The sequence below is a fragment of the Apteryx mantelli genome, chromosome 3, assembly GCF_036417845.1.
Source record: "Apteryx mantelli isolate bAptMan1 chromosome 3, bAptMan1.hap1, whole genome shotgun sequence".
Taxonomy (NCBI): Eukaryota; Metazoa; Chordata; class Aves; order Apterygiformes; family Apterygidae; genus Apteryx; species Apteryx mantelli.
In genome coordinates this window covers 106410043-106427946 of record NC_089980.1, presented here as the reverse complement: position 1 = coordinate 106427946, position 17904 = coordinate 106410043, and the positions used below count along the sequence as shown (strand labels likewise).

The 17904-nt window shown below is 39.9% G+C and overlaps 1 long non-coding RNA gene across 1 annotated transcript; it reads right to left on the bottom strand.

The window, feature by feature from the left end:
- Nucleotides 1-3444: 3444 nt before the first annotated feature.
- LOC106492509 (uncharacterized) lies at nucleotides 3445-6529 on the bottom strand. The gene is made up of 3 exons (XR_010883906.1): nucleotides 6507-6529; nucleotides 5112-5199; nucleotides 3445-3478 (listed from the first exon to the last, which is right to left on the bottom strand). It is a non-coding gene; the product is annotated as an uncharacterized lncRNA (long non-coding RNA).
- Between the last annotated feature and the right edge of the window lie 11375 nt (nucleotides 6530-17904).

The following is a 17904-nucleotide window of genomic DNA, read 5'->3' as shown; positions in this document are numbered from 1 at the left end:
CTACATTTTATGATTGTGTTGATATGGACAGGAGTGAAATAAAGATGGAACTTTATTTACCCATTTAATACAGACATTTTCACTAACTGGATGTTTACACTTGCAATGTTTGGCAAAAGTGTTAGAAAACCCTTTTCATTTTATAAAGCTGAATCATTTATTTGAAAAGCATATTTTGTTACATTTATAAATGTGTAAATGTCATATAAATGGCTAATTACGCATTTCTGACATTTTCTAGTGGGTAGAAATAACAAGAAATGTTTTTTTCGAAGTCCACATTTAATCAGAAGTTAGAGTCAAAAGAAGGGCTGGTTGCACTCACTGTAATGAAAATTCAACATAATAATTGCTGATTTTCCAGTAAGTGAACCAATGAATAAACTAGTTTCATTTAAAAAAACCCCAAAATCTGTGAAGCAGATTGGGCATCCAGAAAAACCCAGCTGTCCCATTATAAGCTGCACCCAGTCCCTTTAAAAAGAGTTTTTCCTGAATAAAAGTTGAAAGTCTTGGTTTATTGGGTAGAGATTTTAAGGAAAAGACTGAAAAGACTGCATGTTTAGACAATGCATGGAAAAGGTTGGTGGATATTACAGATTGTTCCTACTGCCTGTCTTCCTATAATATAAAACAAGATTCTTCCTCATGTGAAATCATCTGAACTTAGGAAGGAAGGTGGGATCTAATAGTAAATATATCCTAATATATCCTTTAATGCTAATATCTTTTAAACTGAATTCCTCACACTGAATTCTTACATGCTGATTGGTACCATCCAAAATTACCACTTACATCAGTAATGAAAATAGCATGAAAATATAATTATAAATACATGTAATAGCTTTTTAGCTGAAAACAAGAAACTGCTACAGGAATTTGGTTAAGAAAATAAGGAACATGTGCTGTCCTTTACCGGACTACAGATAGCTCTTTCTAAAATATCCTGCCTTGAATAGTACAAAATTTCAGAAGCTTCAGAAATGTTTGAATGGAATGAGAAATGGGAAATCTCACCAATTTAGAAAGGGGAAAATAATGGTAAGAAATTACTTAAATGTTTATTGATCAATAAACAAATAACAAAATCTTCGACAGCATATATCATGTTTCCTATTTCCAGTTCCATTATATAATCAACTCAGTGCATTTTAAAATACCTGCATGGTCAAGATTAGCAGATGGCTATCTTTCTCTGCTCAGAAAAATCCTTAAAAAGCTGAATAGCTGTTGGCAGAAAAAATATGCAGATGGCAAAAGTAACTTTACTGTTCATCCATTACTGATATGAAATTCAGTGGGATAGATAATTACATGATCACTGATGATTAATTGCAAACAACAGACACAAAATGTATATATTCCATATGTTAGTTCTTAAAGCGGACCGCTAAGGCAGCTAGGCATTGAATAAAAAAGATTAAATCAGAAATTAGATATGCTGTTGGCAGAAGCAAAACCAAGAAAAAGATCGGTAACTAGTCAATCAGCTGCTCAACAAAATAAACGTCTCTTGCGCTATGCCCTGCAGGTGGCTAGTAGTCCGTGACTCTGACAGCAGCTCAAGAAGAACGATTGGCAAAAGCAGTGGAGCTTCAGCTGCAAAGGGGTCTGCATGGGCCATGCAGCCTTCAAGCTTAGGAACTAGTCAGAAGGGCATCTTAGCAGGTATGAATTGCCTTTTCCAGGGCAAATGCTGTCATTATTGAAATACATTATTATTTCTGTTGTTACAGTTGTTACATATTACAGTTCCAGAAAAATTATCTACAAATATTCCTATCAGGAATGCAGGTCTTGCTGAAGATTGGATACAAGGGAGCTGCCCGCAGAAAACCATAGTTCAGGTACAAAGAGCAGCAGTATTTACCTGCTTACTGACGATGTAGTCTTCCTACGGGAAAACCACGGTTCCGTCATTGCAACTCTAACCCACAAAGCAAAGCAAAGGCAAGACTCTTCATGCAGTCTAACCATTTTTTGTCTTGTTTAATTACAGTTTCTAGGCCTGCTTGTTTTGAAATGATGGCTTTCCAAAATATTTTAAGTCTTTGGAAAACAGAGAAATATCTTTGCTTTCTCTACTTATCAGTCTTGTTGCCATGTTGTCTTTTGTTGCTTTTCATCCTCCAATAGTCTGCTCAGATTTACAATAAAAAGTTTGCTCGAGAGCTTTACTTGAGAAATATCAGGAAGATTGAAAGTATCTATATTAGTCAGGAGAATCAAATTAAATCATCTCCATGGGGTTGGCAGGTCTATTAGATCCGAATTTGAAAAACAGATGGCTTATTGTACAGTTTTACTCTAAAATCCTGGAGATTCAATTCATTAGTTTTGTATGGGATTTTAGTGAATTTCAGCTTGCCAGCAACGCCTGTGGTATATATTAGTGCTGCATAAGGGTAATTGCACATAAATGACATATTTACCTGGTATACTACTGTAATGTGACAATTTCTTCAACTGCCAGATGATGGGAAAATAAAATTGGGGATATGAAGAGAAGAAACAGAAATGGATCTTTAAACCCCTTGGACTGTTTTATCTTTCTGACATTTCAAAACAACATTCATATCTATGAAATCTGAATTTCATGAAAGTTATACCAGCTTAGAAATTTAATTTAATCTTTATGATTGGTGAGGACAAAGTAAGCTGCCAAATGTGTTTATTTTTCAAGCATTGATTTGTTTTTTGTGACTTCTTAGTATAAAGGAGAGATACAATTTGAGCCTATGGACCTGAAACAGAAATAGTTATCTTGAATATAACATTTATTTGAGGGTATTCAACACCTAGACACATTTAAACTGACTCTATATTTTATATCTATGATACCTCTATATAATTTTTTCCCTGAAATGTATAATACATATATATTTCCATGGAAAGTTTTATTAGTAAGTTACGACAATCTTTGTGATACATAACCAATTTCACTAAAGAGCATTTATGATTTTCTGTGGAAACAGATAGCAGTGATCAAATATAATTTTTGAAATTATGAACAAAATTATTGTGAGTTAACTTTAGCCATCCAAAATTTTGATATAAGAACTCTATTAGGGAAGTGCATTGATTTAATTACACTTTTTATACTTCTATTCAAATGTCAGAGGTATGCTCTGAATTTTATATTATCTGAGGGCTTGATTACTTGCTTGTTAATGATTGTATCACTCGTCTGGAAATAACTCTTCTGACATTTAGCTTCATTCTGCTTTTAAAAGTGAGACATGATTTAATAAAGGCAAAGAAAAGAATATGAAGTAGGAAGCACATGGAATTAATTATTTGCTGTGTAAAACTCCATTTACATTATACTGTGTCTCTGACCTGCTGAGGTTTTTAAATACTTACTGGCTCTGGCTGAGGCTGATGTCCTTTTCTGGATTTATGCACCCTGGTGTAAGGGGTTACTGTGCTCTGGCCTCTGCTCTGCCCACCCTTGGTGCTTGCTGCCACCCCTGCTGATCTGCCAAGAGAGATGTTCACATTTCCGTCAGAAGTTCCAGTTTAGCAATGGCTATTTGAATGGTTTTAAACTAATAGCTTAAGCCACCGTATTGTTTGAAGTAACATAAAGGTATATTGCTAGTAATATATTATTTAAGTTAATATATATCACTGCAGCTGAAATGGCCTGAGAGGTGCTCATGTGAGCTACTGCTGCTGAATATAGCAGCTTCTTACACAGGCCCAGAGAGCTTTTGGAAAGGATACGTATCCACAGCTAATTAGTTTTTATGCAGTCTTCAGGGATAGGTAAAACTCTTGATAGACCACTTTTTTCAGTGATCGTGTTTCCATCTAGAAATAAAATATTTTCTTTGATCCTACAGACCCTGAACAACACTGTGCAAGAACTAGATCTGAACTGGTTCCCAACATGAAGAGCAGAACACAACTTCTAACATGCTTTAGTTTCCTCGGTGCTGGATACCTAACCATGTTTAATCCAAGCTAGTTTCTGCTGCTTTAGCTTGTCTAGGCTTGCTCAGCAAACAGGGACTGAATCCAGGAAAAACTGGGCTGAAGGCCTGTTGAAAACATAGATACAATTTCATCACTGGATTTGGTTGCAACACATATTTTGTTTAGGGTGATATCTTCATCACAATCATCTAATTCCATTTTGTACTACAGACTATTAGTAGTTATCATTGGGCCTGGATAAACAATTTTCTGAAATAATTCTCTGTCGGGTTACAAACTGACTGCATTCTATTGATTTCACTCTTTGATAGTTAAATATTAGCAAATCATTTCTGTTTCTTGGGCAATTAAGAAAAAAATGTGATTGTAACATTTTTCCTGTCATTTTAAGTTCTTACTGCATCAATGGTACTAGTTTATAGAAGATTCTAGAACTAGACCCTAGGCCTAGGATGCTGACAGAGGGGAAACATTGCACTTATATCCTTAAAATATTATTTCTGATATTTAAAGTAGCAAATTATCAATATGAATAAATTGTATCAGTTAAATAAATTCTGTGCCTCCGGACCATGTTCGCCATGCCTCACTTCCCACAGGAGCTCAATGAGTGAGGAATTCTCCGTGTTACAGCGTAACATGTCTTCCAACGCAGAGATGGAGAACATGCCTCATGCTTAGTTAGCAGTGCATAGTTCCTCACCAGAGCAGTATGCCTCATGGTCTGAATGGTGCAGAATTAATTATTTGTTCTCCAGTAATGTCTAGAAGATTGTAGCAAATTATTGCAACGTAAAACTTTTCTACTGTGATTATCGTGAACGCTATGGGCATGCGGACTGCCAAATCGGCAATGAATATGCTGATCCTCCTGTTCCAAAGGGCTGATCCCACATTCATCCTTCTCAGTAAGAGGCTGTTGCTGCTCTGCCAAAACCAATTTGAACATTGCTGTTAATTTAAATTCAGTCAGAGCTCAAATCAGATAAGAAACGGGCAGAGCCATGTTTCTATATGCTGCTTTATCAAGTTCAAAGCAGAATCTGTTGTTCAGAAGAAAAAACCCAAATACCTAGCTCCATGAATTAAAACTAAAACGAAAAACTAGAGCAGGTGTGGCCAAGTCCCAGAATTATTGTGTCTATCTGAGCTCAAGCACCACTGTAACTTACCACCTGGACCTGGCCTCAAAGGTGCTGTGTGCCATCCAGCAGTTTCTGGACTGCCTCTTCCCGCCAGCTTTCCCCTTCTCCCAACATCCTATGAAGAAATATTGCACGGCAAATAAAATGGGTCTGGACCTGTTCTGTAGTCCTGGGAGCAGGTGGCATGGCACAGGTCATGTTTATACAGCTAAATTTTCATCTCCCCAGAACCTGTGGCTTCCTTTGTCCTGCACTGTGCAAACAGCCCCTGGCCCCAAGCTCTTCCCTGAGCTATGCCTGGGCACTGCAGGAGAACATACAAGCTAGCACAGGCCAGAGACATGCAAAGCCGCACACTAGCAACCGAGCAGTACTGTCCTGTGCCAGCGCTCAAGCACGGTGTGCTAGTCCTGTTCCAGTTAATGTGTAGCCATAGGAGCCATGGACTTGAGTCAGAGAATTAGGCTCAAGGTTTTACTTGAACACAAAAATACAGGAGCATGTCTGTTGGAAGAGACCAAGGAGACATGCAGTTGAGTATAGTGCTCCGGTTTTTCACTTGTACTAAATTCCTCAGAACCATTTTTAAAGAGCTCAGAATATATTTATTCAGCTTAGCAATATTATGGCATGGATTAAATTTGTTCCTGATGCTGTGAAGTTCAGGGAGTTTAAAATATTCTAGTTACTAAAACTCTAAACACTTTTTTTATTCATAAAATAAACCCTTTTGCTGTTACAGGACATCAATCCCCATAGCAATAGACATTCAGGACACACTGTGATCATGACCCATAAGAAAAACAAATACTTCAATTAAAATATATTTTTACATATCCATAAAAAGTAAGAAGAGAAATGCAGTACTGCAGTCATTTCTGTATGTTTTATGTAACTATTTAACATATTCTCCAGTAAGAAATAAGATAAAACATTTCAAAGAGCTTACCATGTATTACAGACAAACTATAAAGACGGAGAATGCTGTCTGATGAAATATAGTTGCTAAATCTTAGGCATACTAGGAAAAATGCAAGTTATAACGGAAGAGCTTATTATTCTCCGTAGTTTGGGTTTACTCTTAGGAGATGCTGAATCTGGCCCCTGCCCGGCCATGGGATCCCAACCCCAGCGGTGCCTGATGCCCTCCGCGGCTGGGGCTGCCCCAGCAGGTCCTGGATCCTCTCGTCGCCAGCTGCCCCAGCTGCACGCAGACACCTGCAGCTGGGTCTCATCGCCGACCCCCCCAGCCCCATGGCCTCCCCACCAGCTGGCCTGGACCTCCTGGTTCCCCCAGGGGCCAAATCTCAGCCCCTCGGGTCTCTGCAGACTTAGGGCCGCCGCAACACCTGGCCCTCACCCCCTGCCGCCGCTCTGGCAGGACGGGCGCTGGCACCTGTGCACACCGACGCGCAACCACACCTGCGCACGCGCCGTCCTCCCCGGCTGCAGCACCCAGACACCCGGCCCTGAGCCCCGCAGTCGCACTCCAACTGCCGGCACTTGGACCTCCAGGCACATGCGCGCATGCAGAACAGAGAGCAGAAAACCGGTTAGAAAGGGACTTCCATGAGAAGACAGGACAGGCTGTGGTGATCAGGCGCAGGGCATGGCCAGACAAATGTATGGACTGGCCCCTGTTTGCACACAGCCTACCCCTTTCCATCCCCTCATCCCTCTATTTTCCAGTGCTTGTTTCTCCCCAAACCGCCTTGATCCCTCCCATTCCCCACTTTTGCTCCCTCCCCTAAGCACCCCATAATAAGTCTGCTATTTCCCAGCATCCCACAACGAGCCCCTGTCCTGGGGAGCCGGGACCCCTCAGTTTGGGGGGGCGATGCAGGGGACCCTCTCCCCTTGCCTTACCTGGGGGGTCACAGCCAAGTGGGGGCCTTGGTGGCTCTCCTGGGACAGCCCTGGGGGGAGCCGTCTCGGGGGCTCCACTTCCACGATGGGGTTTTTGGCGCTTCCCTGTCTGCCATTTTTCCTTTGTGCCCCTTTGTGTTTGTGGGGGTGAGCCTTTTCTCGCATAAAACCTAACGTTTATTACAAACAAACCCCCAAAAGCATCACGGTACGTGAGAACTGAAGCGAGGCATGAGCTTATGCAGACACCTCTGCAAGCCTCGATTTTGTTCAGCCGGTGCTGCATGATGATAATGCTATTCCAGTTCATAAAATATACTGTAAATTCCAGTTATTTACATGTCACTCACATTTTCAGAGCAATATTTGTGTATCTTTGGATTATGTAATTTTACCTAAAGCGTGATATTCTTTCCTCTTCCCATTAAACATTAAATTCTGAGCCTTCTATAATTCAGGGGCCAGAATTTTTTTGGCCATTGAAATTGGAGATGCACGCGCTAGTTGTACATGCACATGTTTATGTGTAATGGCATGGTGTTACTGTTGAAGGGTTTGACAATTGGTAGTTTTGCATATATTTCAGTGCTTTGGCTTAGCTAACCATATGTATACTAAGGCAGTATAGCTGGTGCCTTATATGTCCCTGGCTCTCACAGGGGTTTTGTGCTATATTTTGTGATTTTTTTTGTCTTGTATTCTTTCTAAAGGTCCCTGCTCATGAAGTCATGAGAATCCCACCTTTTACTTGTAAAACAGTACATCTGTGGCTTTTGAGCTACAGATTTAAGCTGGAAGCAATGATTACTAAAAGTTCAAAATCTGGGGGAAAAGATTAGTACAACACACACTACTTTATTTTGTTAAAAACTCATCATTTTTAAAAGTTCAAGGCTGGCAATTTTAAGGAACATGTGTTTCAGGAGGCAAATAAGGGTTTTCTGCTCCCCTTCCTATCAATTTTCACATGTAGCAACCAGCAAACAGGGAGGGAGGCATAGGATCCATATGGCAAGTCTCTCATGGGCATAGAATAAACTGTGCTACTGGGTCTCATTACAAGGGACAGACACCAAAAGACCAAATGAGCAGGGAACAGGTGTAGAAAAAAGAATGTCTTAGAAACATCTTACAGAAGGAAGAGATGCATTCTCCTGAACAAGAAAGGTTATGAGTCGTATATATTTGTGCCGTAGTCTTTTTTCTTTTGTAAACCTTGTCTTCTTGACCTCCTCACTCCGAAGTGAAGAGGACCTTACAGAGCAGAACTGAAGTGAGCATCAGCTGTGAAAAGAAAATAACCAAAAACTGTTTCTCCCATTACCCTCTCCCTTCCTCCCTTCCTCCCTCCCTTCCTTCCCTTCTTCCTCCTTCCTCCCTCCCTCCCTTCCTTCCTTACAAGATATTCTTGTACCATATTCGAGTGAGGTTTTGACAACAGGCCTACCGCTTGGTGTTTAACTGACGATGCACAATAAGAGTCATATTTAATACTAATTGCAGATTGTTTAAGCTACAGTGGCCTGATCCACTGCAGAAGGATCACATCATTACTGTAAGTGCAGCGATCAATATCAGCACTCTGTATCCACACTTGGCTGTAACAAGCAATTCAGCTAACTGAGTGCGGGCTCTGCAATCCATAGTACCATAATTCATTCCCTTGCTCTATGTCAACATTTGCAGAGTGCTCTGAGCTAACATATTGTGAGCCTTAAGACAAGAAATGGTCTAAAGCTAGACTATGTTTCCTGGAAAGACTCAAGCTGATGTGATGGTGCGTTTAACATACCGAAGGTCTGTATTCTTCTCCCTCTCAATCCTTTTTATCTCAAATATATTGTAGTGAAAATGGCCTATGACTAGCAGTGAGGTCCTGAAATTTTTGCATTCCTGGGACTTTGCGGGGACTTGCTTTAACCGCTGTGCCAACCGCTGTGCTCAGAAATGTGTTGCTTTCACTCTGTGGAGCCTGGCAGAACAGAAAGAAATCTCTTGGCTATGAGTTTAGTAGTGGCAAATCTATCATTGGCCCAGCAGTCACAGATGTTTTCAAGGCAACTCATGCTGTGCTATCCAAAAGCACAGTCAAAATCCGAAATATTTCCCAAACAGTTGTATTTAATTGGGTTTAAAAGGATGGGTAATGAACTGAATTCGTATGTATCATCAGGTATGAAACAGGCAAGCACATTAATAGAAAAATCATTATTCAGAAACTTGGAAACTGGTGTTCAATGTGAATGGATTAGCAGGATACAGAGATTATCCAGAGATCTGTTATTATGTGTATGCCAATATATTGTTCTCTCTTAGCAGCATCATAAATGATGTGTCCATGCCAACTCTGATTTTAGGCGACCCAAGGAACCATCTGCTTCCTTGATTGCAGAAGCCGTATCCCGACACGTGCCAGCAGGCCAAGAGGCAGTGCGACGGCATGCTGAGCCCGTGCAGTGTGGTGGTGGAACGCAAGTCTGGCCCGCTGACAGCAAACAGGGCTCTTTGCTTCCCTGTTCGGGTACTGGACATGTCTTCTTCTTCACAATATCTTTGCAGGCGAAGGATCAGCTTTACAGCCACCAAACGCTCAGGGCTATCAAAGGTGCATCGTATAGCACAGCAAAGACAATGATGAATACCTGTATGTATTTGAATTCTCAGGCTTATTGGCAATGTGTTGAAGTCAGTCAATGAAACTGTAGTTCACTAGTGCACTTGGTTTGCATTTAAATTCAGCATTTTGCAGACATTCAGTGTGACTGAACTAGCTGTCTAAATGCAGTGAAAAATTCTGCAAAAATTACATAAAACTTTGTCACAAAGAAAAATGCATTTCCTCTTGTCATTGGAGTTGAGCTAGGGAGCAGTGGCAGCTGCTGATGGTACCAGTTCCCATAACTCAGTAGCTGACTTTCCTGGCATTGTTTTCCACAGATTGCATGATATGCAAACATCAAGACAAATCCATGGAGCTTGTAAAGACTGTTTATCATATCACTCCTGTGGCTAATGAGTCTGAGCAGTCTCCAACATATCCCTGTGCCACTACACTTTTTGTGATTGTTGCACGTGTAATTCTTCCAGCTTTTCTTTAGACCCTTGTGTTCCTTCCTTGCTTTTGCTCCAACAGCACATGCATGTTGATCACCTGCCCTTTCCCTGTGCAGCTCAGTGATCACTTCACCCAGGTTTTCCATTTGTTTGACCTCATTCTTTGAAGCCTGTCACTAATATTGAAGGAATTTGATCCCGTTGCATTTGAACCCAACAGAGGAAAATAAAGTTTGCAAAGATGTAATGTAACTCCCTACTCACAATACACAGCCATAACTAAGAAACAGTGACTTTTATCTAAAAAAGAATCTATTGTGCGAGCTGAATCTCTGAGCCAGCAAATTTCTGCATATTGTGAAACTGTGTAATGTAATTGTCTTCTCTAGGAAAACAAGTGCAAAGTTGACTTTTCCTGTAAATTATGTCACCAAAATATAAATTAGTTCATTGGCGGAGTCTAGATCTCAGCAGAAAGAGCAGTAAAATAACTGTTTTAAATCCTTTTCAATGTGCTGCAACTTCATAAAATACTGTGCTGTTCAGATACCTGCACAGAGGAAAGATCTTGCTTAAGAAAGAATGCCATCCAGCTATGCAAGCAAAACGTTACCTTGTCTTGTCATAAATGAAGTCGCCAGATAACTAGATTTCAAGTTGCAGTGATAGTGAGACACTTTCTGTATCAAAGAATCCCAGAGATGCATTAGAATTTTTGATGATCCAAGAGTTATATTTTATTAATCTCCAGGAGCAGGCTGGATAAGAACAGCAGTTAGGGGATAATGCTTAATATCTCAAGTATGAAAATGGAAATGCCTTTAAGGACTGCTACAGTAAGTTATGCTTTGCTGGGGTATGCTCCATGAAGCTTTTTATTTTTGCATTAATGTTTTCCATTAAAAGATACTATTGCATTCATCCACTGTGGGCTGCCAGTTTGCAGGAAGGTTTGGGGTTTTTTTTCCCCCGTCACCATTTTAAGTAGAACAGTATCATGAGCAAGGAAAAAGAGCAGAGGGGAGCTGCCCTGTAGAGTGGAGAAACATCCTCTGACCATTTCTGCTGCAGCAGCAAGGATTATAGCAAGAATTATAATCCACTCGCAAATCTCATATCTTTTGCAAAAACAAAATTAGTTGAGGCCCATGGTGATGCTAATTTTTTGCTTTCTTCTTCTCTCTCCCAAGGTCACTTATATTCTTCCTTGTCCAAATTAAGCAGGAACTCCTTTGAACTGAAAGGGATCAGATCAGCCTTTATGGGGAGGAGAGGGGAGGCTGCATGGAAGGAGAAGTTGGGACATATATTTGCACTCATCCCAGTTATGAACACATAATTTCTTAAATGAGACTTCTTGCCCACAGCACTATAACAACTGTAGTCTAGTTCAGGCTGCTGAGGCAGTATTGAATTTCTTAAGGCATATCTACTAGCAGGGGTATTGAGAGGAATATTTCCATGTTAACTCAGTGCTGAACCCCAAGGATTTAGTCCCATCAGTGCCAGCTCAGAGATCTCTGCACCACACTCCGATAAATAGTATAGATGTATCTGTGTATTTATATTCAATCTTCTAATACTTCATAGCCTCTTTATCTACTGCTTGTACTCATGTTCAGTGGCCTTGATGGCATTATAAGCCCCTAGGTGTGTAGATCTAATATGGGACAATTCGATGCTGCACTTTGAAGAATTAAACCCATGCCTTCTTTCTTCCTTTGGTCCAAAGATGTAGCATGGAGTCACCCTCCAGCTAAGTGATTGCATAGACTTATTCCTGGGTCCCTATATCAGATACCAGCGCACAGAATGGACGTACACAAATGAGAAAGAGCTTAATTTTGATCTGATTTTGGCAACAACTGCTTTGAGTTAGTAGCGGCAGGCTGTGCTTTTTTTGGTGTCTGGCCTGTGCATGTAGTGATGGGGCAGCTGTGCAGCACTGGAGGAGGGATGTGGGTCCATTAACGCAGACTGTATCATGCAGAAGACTAACTGCACGATGTCTGCAAAGACATACACAGTCCTAGAAACCACTGGATGTGACGGGCTGTGTGTGTAACCTACACCTCACTATGAGGTGCTGTGATTTGCAGAAACCCTTCTGACTCATGTATGTCCTTCTGTGTAGTCCCTGAGGGCTCGTGGCAGCCTGCTTTGGGCCCATGCCAGCAGCAAAGACACCCGCTGCTAGCTCTGTCATTCTGGAGAGTGAGAAGATGGGGAGAGACAAGGTACTGCCCATGCCAGCTCCATCTGCTCGGATGGAAGAATAAAGAGACCCACTGTCTGGGCAACCAGAAAGAGGCAGAAAGTGAATTACTCTTCCTGCTCTGTCTCAGCAATAGTGAAAACCATAATCTTGCCTGGAATTCTTCTGCTTACCTGCAAAAGTGTAAGTTATTATTGCTATAATACTGCCCCCATCATTCAGAAGATAAGGGGATTTAAAAAAAACTGAATTCATAGTCTAGTTTAATATATTTTGTCACTTTCTCAGGTTTGGGGTTCATACTTTCCAGCCTATTTTTACAGGCATAAGAGCTAGAGACATTTGGTTTACTGAGAAATGGTATTACCAAAGACTATATGTTTATATTCATGTTTCTGGGAGATGTGGCATTTAGAATCCCAGATGATGTGAGATTTATGACAAAATAATCAGAGAAAAACTACAATATTTTGTAGCAGACATGGTAAAGCAGTAAATACAATCCTTTGAAAAGAGAGAGAAGGAGAGAAAGTGGTTAAAATTGTATCTTGAAAAAAAAAACAAAAAGTCTTCTGGTTCCTTCAAAACACAGAAAGAGAATATTCATTCTTTTTTAAATTCTCAACAGTATGGCTCTTACTGAAGCCAATAAAAATCATTTTCAGATATTTAAGCAACAACAGGACAAGGACCTGAATTTCTCCATTTGATTGGTTTGTTGCAAAGTTAATTTTGTGTCAGAACTGTCTGATGCACCGTACTAGCACAAACTTGAGTAATCACCTGCAAAACAATTTTTTTGTGAGTAACACTATTTGTATTACTTTTGGCTGTGACTAGAAATTGTGGTGTTCTTGCTCTTTATGAAATGAGTCTTACCTAGCTTTTCCATGTCAGCAGATACCTGAACTAGTTCATATCTGAGGCAGCTGAAGAGAAAAATTAATATTCTTCTATTGAAGAGACAAGCTAGTCCACCCTGACACAGAATCATCTGCTTTTCACAAACCTTTTATACACTTGTCTCTAGGGCAACTGAAACCTAAAGGACTTTCAGAGTCACAGTGGAGGTGAGAAAACTTCAACAGTTAGGAAAATTTGGAAGTAGACAGTCTATAGTAATAATGAAACAGGATTTGCCCTCAGATGCAACTTCCCTTTGATCTTGTAATGACTTTTCAAACTATGCAAAGACCAGAGACCCTCAGAATAATTTTCCCTTACTCTCAGTAAACCTGAAAAGACAATATTTTATTGCAGAAGCTATTTTTTTCCACCAAGTCTGTTAAAATTCATGCATGATAGTAGGGGAAAAAAAGTGGATTTTTTTACTTAGTTGTTTCAGGATTGTATTTTACCTGTGAATTTAGTATTTTATTTCTCATACCTTTCAAATTGTTGCATTTATTAGGATCTTAAAACCCCAGCATTTCAGAGATTGCTATTTAATATAGATAGTTTATCTCTGAAGACCTGAAATTTCAATCCAAAATATAAGTGCAGCAGTGTTGAATTTAAATGGTATGTATGTGATCAAATAATGTTGAAATTGTGCAATATGCTTTAAATTCTGTAAAGATACTTTTTTTAAGAGCTGAGATTTTAAACTTGATGGTAACTTTGCAAAAAAATAGTGGAAGACCCTCAGTTTGTCTTAGTGAATTTCATATTCCAACTAGGTATAAGTAAGACAATTTAAGTGAAAAATAATTCACAGCCATTTGAATATAAAAACCTGTATTGCTGCATTTTGAGATCAAAACTTCAAATCTGGTAGATGTGAGATTATCTGCAGATTATCTTTTTACTCCCATACTTTAGAAACTTTGCTGTGAGAAGAGTCTGAAAAAAAGTTAGACACACCAAAAAGGTAGGTATACACAGGGCTACCTTCAGCTCTTAAAATACTTGCACAAACAGAGCTGAATTTTCAGGAAGATAATTATTTAACTGAGGCCTAGGCTTTCCTTCCAGTTCAGTCTCAGTGACTGCAGTAATGACCCTGGGGGGCTCTTTTACCAATCCAGTAATAAACCAGTACGTGGCCCAGTCTTCTCAAGCTCCGGCCTCCGGGCATACATTACCGCTTAAGCCCTTGAGCAACCCAGAATGAAGCACCGCGAGAAGCAAGGTTGAGTCCCGAAAGGTTTGTTCCTTCTCTTTTCTTCATGCTTGTTACTCCACACCTCTCTCTCCTCTTTCCAAGCTTATTATGGGAGAGCTGGAAGCTCTTTTCAACCATCAATCACATGCTGTAGAATAAATCCATACGGATTTATGCTGGACTCCCTAGTCCTCAGAGGTATATACTCTTATTTAAAAAAGGGTAGCGGTAAAGCTTGTGCTACAGATGGGCTGAAATCTAGGAGACATACCATACACAAAAGAGAATGATAAATGGCAACGTGGAAAGTTGGGGAAAGGCATCTAGTTGAATATTATAACTGTTGTTTTCAGGTTTGGTCTCAGTTAACAATTTCATTTGCATTTCAGAAGCAAAAACAAACAACACACTAATTAAATTTATAAATGATAGCTAAATTAAGAACAACAGCCAGTTCAAAGAAAGAATAGAAAGGATCCAGGGAGATGAAAGATATGACAGGCAGAAATAACCTAACTCTGAGCTCATATAAATGCAAGAGATAATACCCAGAGAAAGAATTCTCCGAAATATCTTGGAAATGATAATGGATAGAAAATTGTTCATGAGCCTCTCATTCAATGTTGCAAAAAAGTAAATTAAAAAGTTGTGGGGTGGGGGTTGACTTGTATACGCCCACACATCCGAACACTCAGTGCTCTCTCTCCAGCTGGCATCGGTGAGGTTAAACCCTGAATACTGTGTTTTGTTCCATATGAATACTACAGAAAATTAGAAAAAATTCAGAGGAAATCAGTTACTGAGTGAAGTTATCTTATGATAAAGGCTGGTAGTCCTATACTTCTGCAATCACCAATGTCATAAACGGTGATTTCTGGTGGGAACATGAGTATCTGTCTTCTCACAGCATGTTGTAAAAGAAGGGGAATGGTTAATGCTAAGGTTAAGCTAAGACAAAGCAAAATGTGATTGGAATATGAGGAAATCCCTGGTACTGAGGTGAGACCTGTTAGGCTATGGCATACGCTGCCAGCTGCCAAGCCGGCAGGCTCCCAGGCAGACGTCACCTGGGACGCGGCTGAGCGCGGCTTAGCCCAGGGCCACCGCCTCAGAGGGGAGATCCCAGCGCCCCGGTGCCCCCGCAAGCGCTCGCTAAGAGCCTCGGTGTTATCTTTGCGTGTCGCCTTCCCTCACCGACAAGCGCTAATGGGACATTTGCTACACCCTCCTAACAAACACGTGGACTCTCACGCATCTTTCTTGGAATACTACATTTGTAGTTAAAAATAAAGACAAGTGCAGTTTTTTCTGTAAAATCTGTCTTCTCTAGCATTTCTAACTGACTATAGATATTTTGTTCTTACATCCTATGGATTATATCTTTTCCATATCTTTGTTTCCGTTATTTTTGAAGGATAATTAATACACCATATTTAAAATCTTATTTTTTCTGCAATTCTCACTTTGCTGTCTCCTAGTGGTTCACGTGCTTCTTCCGCTGCCCTGTCAGTTATCTCCTTCCCTTTTTCTCTTTTGAATGTACTTCCACCTTTGGAACATTTTTCTAGCTCTACAACTTCACTTTCTTGTTAATTTACCCCCTTGCATTAATTCTGTTCTCATCTTTACTTGCCTATCTCCAACACCTAACTTGTGTTCAACCATTTAATCCTGTACCTAGCCACCTTTTTTGACACTTCCTGAATGTCCCTTATTTGTCAGTACATTTAAACCTAAATTCCTGTTGCTTCCCCTGAAACTACTGACTGTAACAGTGGTTTGCAGGGTTCCCTATATTATTGTTAGCATACCTTGTGTTACAAAAGCCAGTTCCTTTATTTTTACTTTTACATCAAGCTATTAGCATGCAAGCTGGAGCTGACTCCTAGCCACAGCACCAAGTTCCCTGTTCTGAGCAGCAGTTCGAGAGCCTGTGCTGACATGTGAAGGTTGACCCTTTAAATCCTGTAGTCCTATTTTATATTACCAGCTTGTGTTCTGTATGCAATTCTTTACTCTTTGTGCTTGCAATCCAAAATGACCAAAAAACTCTCAATATTTGTCACATGAGGAAACGATCACAATTGTTAAAAAGTAGTTTTTAAATAATCTTCTGTGAATCCTATAAATAAATGATGCATCTATTTACTACGCAATACATTTTGAAAGCTACCTTTACATTGTAGTAATCAAATTCTTTAAATTAAAAAATGATGTCCCAATTGTAACTCTTTCTATTTTAGTAGCATATTTGTTTAATTATGATTTTATAATTATATGTTTTAAGGAGAACTTTGAAATTCCTTGCCATGCATAAAAGTGTTTTTTCATTCACTGTTTTCAACACAGAATTATCACAATATTCTCAGGATGTAATTAGTTTCTATGTTTTCTTATGATTAAAGCTGTTGCAGAGGATGTTTCAAATCCGTTATCCAAAAATGAACATGCTTTGTGCTGTGTATCCTATATCTGGCTATTCATTTGGGGCACACAGCCAAATCTGGCAGTTGTCTAGAATTTTATTTTCATTGAGCAATCAGTTGAAAGTTCGTTCAGCATTTTTCCATATTTTAACAGCAAAGAAGCACAATCAACAGCTGCTTCTCTGACAGGATCCGTTCCTCCAGTCATACTTCTTCAAGTTTAAATCCTCGACGTAGTAAGTAACACAGGAACTATCAGTCGTGAAATAAGGACTATAGTATTGACTCAGAATCTGGCAGCATTTATCATCCTATTCTATGTCCACTTTTTTTCTTCTGTAATTTTTTAAAGATTCAACCTTTCTTAGTCCTTTCAACCTTTTTTGCTGACCCTATAGATTTCTTAGTCAGACCCAGTCAGATTCAGTCACATTACTCTTACTTTATTTACTCCAAACTTTTCTTTAATGGCTCCTGATACACCAGCCACTTGTCTTTTGCCCACACTGTTACCAAGCGTGCTGGCCAGAATTCATGAGAATATCCCTTGGCTTCTCTTCTTCCAGGAATCAAGATCAAACTTCCGATTTTACAAGACTTACGCAGCTCCACTCGGCCTCACTATCATTTTATTCTTGTTCCACAATGTGCCGTACTGCACACTGGAGCACTGCAGGGGGATCCCCAGGTTATCACTGGTCAAACGAGCTCTGGAACTGGAAGTAATGCAGTTGTTCCACTTGTATTGCACATGGGTTAATTAGTCTCACTTCTCACTTCTGTTGCTGGAGTGGTTACACGGCTTTTCAGTCTCCTAACCTGGTCACGCACTGCACCACATACATGAACAAGTTTGGTCAAGATGCAGGAGGAGAATACAAAGACCAGCTTGAGGACACAAACCTGTGTTAGTGTTGCAGAGTCATGCAGACATACCCATAAATCAGGAAACTATTCTTTTAAGAAAATGTTATGAGCGTAGGATTTAATTTAATTTAATTTTCCTTGGAAAAGGCAGCTTTGGCAGAATCAGAGTTGCAGTAGAAGCAGGCTTCTAGGGTCCCTTGCATTGTACCTGAGTAACGAACTATTTCTAGGCCTCTCTACCTTAATTATTAATAAGAATAATCTGTCACTCTGAATAAGATTACCTTC